The sequence below is a fragment of the Echinops telfairi genome, unplaced genomic scaffold (genome assembly GCF_000313985.2).
Source record: "Echinops telfairi isolate 266 unplaced genomic scaffold, ASM31398v2 ScPeMD7_7469;HRSCAF=8507_0, whole genome shotgun sequence".
Taxonomy (NCBI): Eukaryota; Metazoa; Chordata; class Mammalia; order Afrosoricida; family Tenrecidae; genus Echinops; species Echinops telfairi.
The window spans coordinates 50225366-50234913 of NW_022111372.1; the positions used below are offsets into that span (position 1 = coordinate 50225366).

Sequence of the window (9548 nt, forward strand, 5' to 3'; positions counted from 1 at the left end):
TCGCCCGACTCGTAACAGTAGCAAAATCACTGCTCTAGAGCATAGGTTCCCATACATACTTAGCCCACTCCTCCCTTTTCAGGAAAAAGCAAAACAAAACAAACCACCATGCCCTCCTGGCAATGAAAAACGTTTGTACTGTAGCCCATAATCCAGGATAAAGTCTAAGTATTGCTTTTGCAGCAGTGCCCCCCCACCCACCCCGAACCCACACCCCACTAGATCAGCTCAGCACGTCCCAGGGTGTGGTGTCACCTATTTTGGGAAATTCTAAGAGGTTAGGATTCCTTCACTACTTTGTCCCCATGGGTGTTCACATCTACCCCCATGTGTCAGTTTGTCATACTATGGCATCTTGTTTATTGCTACAATGCTAGGAACTATGCCACTGGTACTTTAAATACCACCAGGACCACTCATTGTTGACACGTTTCCAAAGAGCTTCTAGACTAAGGCAGCCTAAACACAAGGACTTGGTGATCTAAACCCTAACACAGCCAATGAACACAGAACAGCGTTGGTACAAACTGAAAGAGGAAGGCTCAGATACACAGGGCCTGCAACCATGGACACTCAGGCATACGGGTGACTATGAGACGCCACAGGGCCGGGCAAGGTTTTGTTCCTTGGCACTTTGGTTCACCGTGAGTTGGAGTCCCCTTGATAGCAACTAACACCCGCATGCTATCCCCAGGGCCTAGCACAAAGCTTGCTGCAGAGTTGGGTCTGAATACAGTTTGTGGATTGGCTCAACACGTTCTTTAAGGAGTACAGTGCTGTTGAGAAACTGAGAGTGGAGAGAGCCTAAGAAACAAAACCGTGAGTTCACTCAGGTCAAGGAGGTGTGAGGTGTGTGCTTAGGGATGCTGGGAGAGAAACTGTGGACCAGAAGGGAAAGCCCTCATCTTCTGAGACTTGGAAGGTGCGGCAGTGGTGGGTTTCCGTTCTGTTTTCAGTGAGAAGGGAAGGAAGTTGAGGAAGGCACCGCCACTGAGGGGAAGGGAGCCTCTGCAGGCTCAAGGAACTTGACCCCTGACTTGGGCCTAACCAGTAGACACCCTCTCCTCATGACTGGACTCCCTCCTGGTTTCTAGGAAGGTAGGGATACAGATGTGGAATCACAGGGTGAGATGCTAGAGAGAACATATGACATCATGGCCTTGGTTTTGATTAGCAGCTGTTGTGGGACAGAACCAACGGGAGGAGGGGCCTGAAAGGAGCCTGGGCCATTCTCCAGAGGGGGCTGGAGGAAGACATTGTCAGGAAATTGGCAAAGGTGCACCCACTGAGGTGTCTAGAAAGTGAACTGAACACCCAGGGCCCATCCAGGGCAAGGGAGGAGGGCCTAGCCACACAGGAGCCAATCAAGTGGGAGAACTTGCAAAGCAGGGGGTGGGGGTGGGAAGGCAGTATCCCTTGGGGGGAATTGGTCAAGCCCTCGAGCCAATCAAAAGTGAAGATGCAATCCAGTCACTAGGTTAATCTGCTCCTTTCCTAACTCAGAAGTGAACTGGGTTTAGAACCCACCCTACTTGGGTGTGGGTAACATAACAAAAGAAAATCCTATTTCCAAAAAAGGATTGTGTCCACAAGGTATAAGGGTTAAGATTCTAACACATTTTTCAAGAACACACTTCAATCCATAAGAAGTTGTAATATTCTTAGCCTCCAGGAAGTTTTGAGAGATAGTCTCAGCATATGGAGACCAAGTTGTTGAGTGGGGCTGAAGAGGAACGAGGGAAAGAAGAGGTGTCCGAGCGTATCGATAAGACCAGGAGGAGCTCCAAAGCACGGGCTCTACATCTGCTGACATCAACCACTACAATGTGAAGGTGTGGGTGGGGGATAGGGAGTCAACAGCAAAGGCTTCCAGGAAGAACAAACGTCCCAAAGCTGTACAAACCTTCTTATTATGATTGAATCATTGAATCAGATGTGAATTATATCTCCATCAAACTTGTGAAAGTGTTTAATTGTGGCATTTTGCAAACATATAGAAAAGCTTGAAAATATATACAGACAGTAAAAATTGCTACAAATATCATAGAAACCTTCATTAAGTAAAAATAACAAAATGTGAAGCTATTGTTTCTTTTTTAAAATTTAAATCATTTTATTGGGGGTTCATACAACTCTTCTCAGAATCCATACAACATCCATTGTGTCAAGCACATTTGTTGCCATCATCATTCTTAAAGCATCTGCTTTCTACTTGAGCCCTTGGTATCAGTGCATTTTCCCCTCCCTCCCCACCCCGCCCCATGAACCCTTGATAATTTATAAATTATTATTATTTTGTCATCTTTTACACTGTTCAACATCTCCCTTAACCCACTTTTCTGTTGTCCGTCTCCCAGGGAAGGGGTTATATATAGATCCTTGTAATCAGTTCCCCCTTTCTACTCCACTTACCCTCCACCCTTCTGGTATCACCACTCTCACCACTGGGCCTGAGGGGTTCATCTGTCCTGGATTCCCTGTGTTTCTAGTTCCTATCTGTACCATTACATACTCTGATCTAGCCAGACTTGTAAGGTAGAATTGGGATCATGATAGTGGGGGAGAGGAAGCATTTAGGAACTAGAGGAAAGTTGTATGTTTCATTGGTGCTACACTACCTCCTGACTGGCTCATCTCCTCCCCGAGACCCTTCTGTAAGGAGATGTCCAGTTGCCAACAGATGGGTTTTGGGTCCCTACTCCACACTCCCCCTCATTCACAATGATATGATTTTTTGTTCTTTGATGCCTGATACCTGATCCCATCGACACCTCATGATCGCACAGGCTGGTGTGCTTCTTCCATGTGGGCTTTGTTACTTCTCAGCTAGATGGCTGCTTGTTTATCTTCATGCCTTTAAGACCCCAGAGGCTATATCTTTTGATCGCCGGGCACCATTGAAGTTATTGTTTCTTGACAAATCCTCCATTCAGGTCTGCATACAACTGAGGACAGTGTTTCCATCTCTCTGATCCTTCCTCTGTGCTCTTTGATTTCAACATAAGTATCCTCGAGGGAGTCAAATTATGCTCCTTTGAAAGAGTTTTGGAGTTTAAGGAACAAAAAGAAGTCTGGAAAGGCAAGGCAGGGTGGGAGGATGGATGGGGCGGGGTTTCCTAATAAAACTCTCATACCCAACTCTCGCTACCATCAAAACATGAGCAAGTGCATTGTTGTGATGAAAGTTTTTTTTCTTGAGCACAACTTTCTTGGGCGTTTTCTCACCAAGCCAATTTTTAATCTTTGATACTTCTTCATAATAATCCCCCATGATCACCCTGTGTCCTTTGAGGAACTCCATCAAGATGACCCCTTCAGAGACCAAACAATCAGCCTTGGCTTTCTGAGCTGACCTCTCAGCCTTGAATGAACTGGCCCAGGAGAACCCCTTGGAAGCTGCTGTTTGGATTGTGTCTCTTTTGGAAGGCACCCGAATGGGAGTCAGACAAGTGTATTCCTGAAAGGCCTTGTCGCCACTTACACAGACATTTATAACAATGTTTTGCTTGAAATAAACCTGCACGTGTTTGAACTGGAATCCTAATGGCAATACTTTTTGACATCCTTACATATATATGGGCTTCAAAATGTTTGTGGGAAAATTCCATTATCTTTTCATTCCATTTTCCACAAACTCTTTGAAGTCCTCTTGTATATATATAAAACCAAACCACCTAGATTGAAAATAGGCTAGCATTTTGCTATTATTTGCATGTCATCCTTGTGCAGGGGCCATGCTAGTCATCTCTGTATCGTTCCAATTTTAGTCTATGTGCCACCGAAGCAAGCACATGATTCGCTTTCTATAGTTTTGTTTTTGAACAATTTCAAAGTGAACCAGATACATCATACCTGTCACTTACATCCTTAACGAAACATGAGAACATTCTATATAACCAAAATATTCAAAAATCAAACCCACTGCCATCAAATTAATTCTGACCCTGGAGGCCCTGGCAGTGGTTGTGCCTCAAGCATAAGGTTAGGGTTTTGAAACCACCAGCTGCTCTGCGGGGGGAAAAAGAGAGGACTTTCTACTCCCCTAAGAGTCACGGTCTTGGAAATCCACAGGGGCAGTTCTTCCCCGTGCCACAGGATCGCTGAGTCAGCACTGACTCACGGCGTGAGTTCTAACAGAGAACAGAGCTGTCCAGTTGGTTTCTGAGAGGGAAAGTCTTTACAGGAGGAAAAAGCCTCATCTTTCTCTCACAGAGCTGCTGGTGGTTTCAAACTGCTGCCCAACCTGTCACCCATTATGCCGTCGGTGCTCCTAACCAGCACACTAACTAACCACACTTCCTTAATATCCAATACCCTTTTTATTCAGTGGAATTTCTCCCAAAATACCTTTGGCAGATGGCTTTGATGAACTCTAATTCAGATCATATATTACAATTGGTCCTTCTCTTAATTCTCTTATCCTCTAAAAATATTCCTTGCCTCATGTTTTCCAGGACAACGAACGTGACTGGGTGACACTTAACTTGCCTTGTGTCACCCGCTTTTCCTGTCCTCTGGACTCTATTAGATATCGGTTACACATTTCTGACAAGGTTTCTTAAGAAAGGCAGATATTCGTGGGATTTTTTAAATGGTCTGTTTGAAGAACCTGAAGGTCATGCAGGGGCAGAAGTCATGCTACTGGTTGGATATAAATGCGGTCTGAAGATCTAGGGGGGAACCAGGCAAGAGAGTGAGCCTTGAGGCTCACCGTAGACGCAGTGGGAGGGAACGGGAGGGGAACCGGGAAATCTGAGGAGGCGAATCCCCACAAGACAGAGGTTTGCAGAGGAGTCAGGGGTAAGACAAGACCAACGAGATGGCCACCTGAGACCCAACAGCCGACAACAGCTCTGCTCTTCCCCATTCCCAAACAACCACTCTCCCCTGGGAAGGCAGCCGGTGAATCGAAAGTTGATGAACACTTGCAGAGCCCTTAAATGATACTCACTCAACCCACCACCACCGAGTCCATGCCAACTCATAACGACCGTATAGGATAGGGTAGCAACCTTATAGGACAGAGTAGAAATTGCCCCTGTCAGTTTCCGAGACTGTAACCATTTACTGGAGAGAAAGCCCTGACTTTCTCTTGCAGAGTGGGTGGGGGTTTTGAACTACTGACCTTGCTGATTGCAGCCCAACTTGCAGCAACTACACCACCAGGGCTCCTCCGATAGGGCATCTCTGAAATAAAAAGTGGAAGGTCAGAACATGAATAGCCCTACTATTCTGGTTGGTGCCGGAAGAGCTAAGGAGCCCTACTGTAAAGCCTAGAGCACAGGGGCAATTGTGAGGATGGTGCAGTGTTGTGTCTCGTGTGCACAGGGTACCTATGTATTGGAATCCACTTGAGAGCACCTAACAACAAGACAGAAGGTGAGACCAGAAAGGAGCTGGGTGGCCTCAAGGTGACTGCAACTTTAGCCCTGCCCAAGGAGGGAGCCAGGAAGCAGGCAGAGTTCTTAGGACTAGGATGGGCCCTGGGCCTCAAGGTGTGGCAGGGTCTGAGATGAAGCTATGGTGAAAAACTCGCTGCCATCGAGTCGATGCTGACTCACAGTCACCCTCTGTGGGTTCCTGTGACAGTAACTGTTCATGGGAGTAAAAAGCCCAGTTTTTCTCCAGAAGAACTGTGGGTGGTTTTGAGATACCGCAGAACCCCAGTGACGAGTCTCCCCTATGTGGACTCCAGCTCCTCCTAGTGCCCTAAGTGACCTTGAGAGATCTGGCCCTGCCTGCAAGCCCAGGTGCATCTCCTCCCTTTACCCCCCTCACTCTCCACCCTTCAGCCCCACTGGCCACCTTGGGTTGCCAGACACAGAAGCCTTTGCCTGTGAGCCCTAGCCCTCTCCAAAGTCCCAGGTGGCTGGTTTTTGGTGTGCCAGTTGCCTGCACTAGTGAAATAGTAGTGAGAACCCTGTGAGGTCTTGAACTCGGACTGTAGTCTGCAGGGCTAGTTTGAATCCCTGTGCAACCTTAGCCCTGTTGCAGAACCTCTCTGTGCCTGAGTCCTCCGTGAAATGGAGCTGTTGAGAGGCTTCCTTGATCATTCAGAACAGTGACTGGCAGCTGGCAAATCTTCCGACAGCTGCAGTCATGGTTTTCGTACTACTGAGGTCCAGACAGGTCCAGTGCTTCCTGAGCTTACAGAGGGCTGTACAGGGCAGCTTTTTGACAAAATGGTTTCCCAGTATATCCTCAGTGCATTATTATTATTTTCACCATAATGCTAGGATTTCCTATGATATCAACCACATGATTCTATGGTTCCGTCTACCCTAGTCAGACCAAGTGAAGGGGTGGGACGGGTGAAGGCTAGGGAGAAAAAGCCTTACTTAAAAGGCATAAGGGTACAGCCCTGCTGGCAAGTAGCTTTCAGGCTAGTAAGAGTGATGCAGGGGCCCTGGCCGCATGTGGTTAAGCTCTCCACTGTTACGGGAGGTAGCTGCTCTGTATGAAAAAGTGGTGGCAGTTTGTTTCTGGAGAGACTTGCGGTCTTGGAAGGCCCATGGGCAGTTCTACTCTGTCCCGTAGGTCACTGTGAGTGGGAAGGAGTCCACCACAATGGGCTTGCTTAAAGGATGGCACAAGACCGGGCAACCTCTAGTTCCGTTATAGGATGAAACGTCAAAAAGGTCATGGAAAAATTCCATGATATTTTTATTCCGTTTTTCTACAGACTTTTTGAAGTCCCCTCCTACACTGGGCCACTGTGTATCAGAGGAGTGTTGTAGGGTACCAAACTCTCAAATATAATGAATTTTAAGGAGATCACTTATTAAACAGGACAAAAACAAAGGCACCTTTTCAAATGAAAGAAACCATTAGCAGGGGATCATAGTGGCAACCAAGGATTGACTCATGGACACACAGCTGCTTAAACAAGGCCCGGGACATAAGGGGCATTCACAAATTGATGATGGGCGGCAGAACAACAACACATCGCAGTTACAGGTGTGACTGCAGACATGGGAACAGGCCCAAGACTGTGTGACACATACGTTATGTTAGACAGAAGAGTGTGCAAGATTGGTCCAGGGGTCCTTCTGACCAAGGCAGTCATGGCTATTCGACCCCTGGTATGGTGATCGCTCTCCATCAAGGACACACCCAGGCCAACGTCTAAGAGAGCCTGTCTTCTACTTTCCAGTGCATTCTGCCTGAGGGCAAGGCTATTCCTCATCCCTAGTTAATGATCCAAAGAGATTCAATGGTGGCCTTATCCACTTGGTGACTCTGCAAATGGGTTTTGGGTTTTCACTGTCATTCCTAGCCTTCTGCAAACTTGGGTGCTTTGAATGTAAGCTTTGTTTTAGGGTACAAGAGACCCCCCCCCATCTCAAATATAATTGAAGGAGAATATTAAGTCTTACAGGAGACAAAGACACAGAATCATCGCCTAGATGAAGGAGTTCATTAGCACGAGGTCAAATGTCATCCAAAGATTCATAGTCACACAACTGCTAAAATCAGGCATGAAACAGAAAGGAAACTGTCACAAACTCATGACTGGTCGCTATCAGTCCATCAGTTACAGATGGGGTTACAGAAACAGGAACAGGACCACGATTGGGACTCGTTAAATGGAAGGGCTTACAAGATCGGTCTAGGGCCTTTTGACCATGACCAAGACTGAGTGGATTAAGCCACCACTGAATCCCTTTTGACCATGACCATGCCCCATGGCTACTCTACCCACTGCACCATCTCCTCTTTGGTGAGCTCCATCAATGGCTCAGCCAAGGAAGCCCCTAAGTCTGCCCCTCCTTGGGCTGGCTGGAGAGGCAGAGTCAATGCACTCTCCCTAAGGGCAAGATGATCTACATCTTCGATTAATGATCATAAAGAATTCAATGGAGGCTTAATCTATGTAGGAACTCTGCAAACGGATTTTAGCAGATCACTGCCATCCATAGCTCCTTGCACGCCAGGGTGCTCAGAATTCAAGGTCTCACACAACTCTAATTACAGAGTTCTCAACAGTACTTCACCACAGCAAAGGTAGCCATGAACGAAGGCAGTAATTGGGAGTTCCTCAAGGGTAGGGAGAATTGATGTGGGGCCCAACTGTATGGACCAGGTCGGCTGACTGCAGGCCTTCTATTTAATCCTCACCCAAACCCTCTTGGTAGGTCATTTTACAGATGAAAACCTGAGGCTCAAAGAAGTTCAACCCTGAGTTGACTGCGGCTGTCAGCCTCAAAATCTCAATTTGCCCGAGTTTGATTCTGAGCCCGTCTAGGACACAGACCTTCCCCATTGCGTTTCTTGAACTGTCATCTTTATGGGAGAAGGTCGCCAGGTCTGTCTGCCACAGAGCAGCTGGTGGGGTCCAACCGTTCTAACAGCCAACCACTTAACCACTGCGCCACCAGGACTCCTTTCTAAGCCACAGTCACCTACTTTAGACTAGTTAATGCTCAGAAGCACCCACAGGGGGTGAGTCGCAGGAATCGGCAGGAGGGAAGAGAGGAATCTGGCAAAGGGACACGAAGTCTTGGGAGCCGGGCCGGCGCCACCGGGCGATGGGAGGCCGAATCTCCGCTCCCAGGCACGTGGCCTGCACGGTCGCCCGGCCCAACTGGGGCTGCGGCTAGCGCTCCAGGCCCCACGTGGGGCCGCATTCCTGGGAGAGCACTCGGATTGGCCGGCGCAGTCAGGTGTCTTCCCTGGACCAATCAGCAGCAGCCCAGGGCTGTGGGGCGGCCGCGAGCCCCGCACCCCAGGCGCGGGGGTGTAGACCTTTGCGGAGCGGTCGTCTTTGCGCTAGGCAGGTCCCGATGCAGGCCTCCGATTCCCACGAAAACCCGGCGTCCCCAAAATCCACCCAGCGATTCTCCTGGCCGTATAAATTCGCCACCAGCCATGCCCCCACGCTCCGAGGAAGAGGAAGGCACTAAAGGAGCCGATCCTCCTCGTGAGCCCAGGCTCCCGCCCCATCGTGCCCCGGGGTCTTTGTGCATCTTTCTCCTTTCACTTCCCAGCAACTCCAGCCCCTTCCTGTCTCCTGGCTCCTCCCGGGCACAGTGGCACTCACCGCCATTCTAAGAAGGCAACATGGTAACCTCCCAACAGCGTCCAGAACGTCCCCTCTCCCTCCTCGCGGAATCCCACTGTGCTGGAATAAGGGAACAGTCTAGAATCTTGGCTGCTTCGTGGTCCGCAGCGTTGGTCTGTTTGATCCCCTTGGAACCGGCACCATGTTCAGGGCACCCCACATTCTCTTGTCCTTTACCACCGCGGTGTCAAACCACTCTTCACCCACAAGCCACCACCCTGAGACTTCAGCTGTTGGCACACTTTCCGTTTCTGTGGCAGGGAAACAGGACCCCAGAGGCCCAGTCGAGGCGCCCTGAGGGGTCCCATTTACGCATCATCAATGTTTATTCAGCTCTGGCACTGTGCTTCATTCTGATTGATGTGTGGGCAGGGTCTGGCAGGTGCTGGGGGGAAAGTCAGCTCCCGCCCTCTTTTGAAGCAGAGGCTTGAGAATTCAGTTTCTGGAGCCTAGGCTGGTGTAGGGGTCAGCTGGGGAGCTTCGGGAG

At 48.8% G+C, this 9548-nt stretch overlaps 1 non-coding gene across 1 annotated transcript; it reads right to left on the reverse strand.

The window, feature by feature from the left end:
* Window positions 1–3682: 3682 nt before the first annotated feature.
* On the reverse strand, window positions 3683–3791 carry LOC115873592. Its single transcript, XR_004048491.1, has one exon. It is a non-coding gene; the product is annotated as a U6 spliceosomal RNA (small nuclear RNA).
* Between the last annotated feature and the right edge of the window lie 5757 nt (window positions 3792–9548).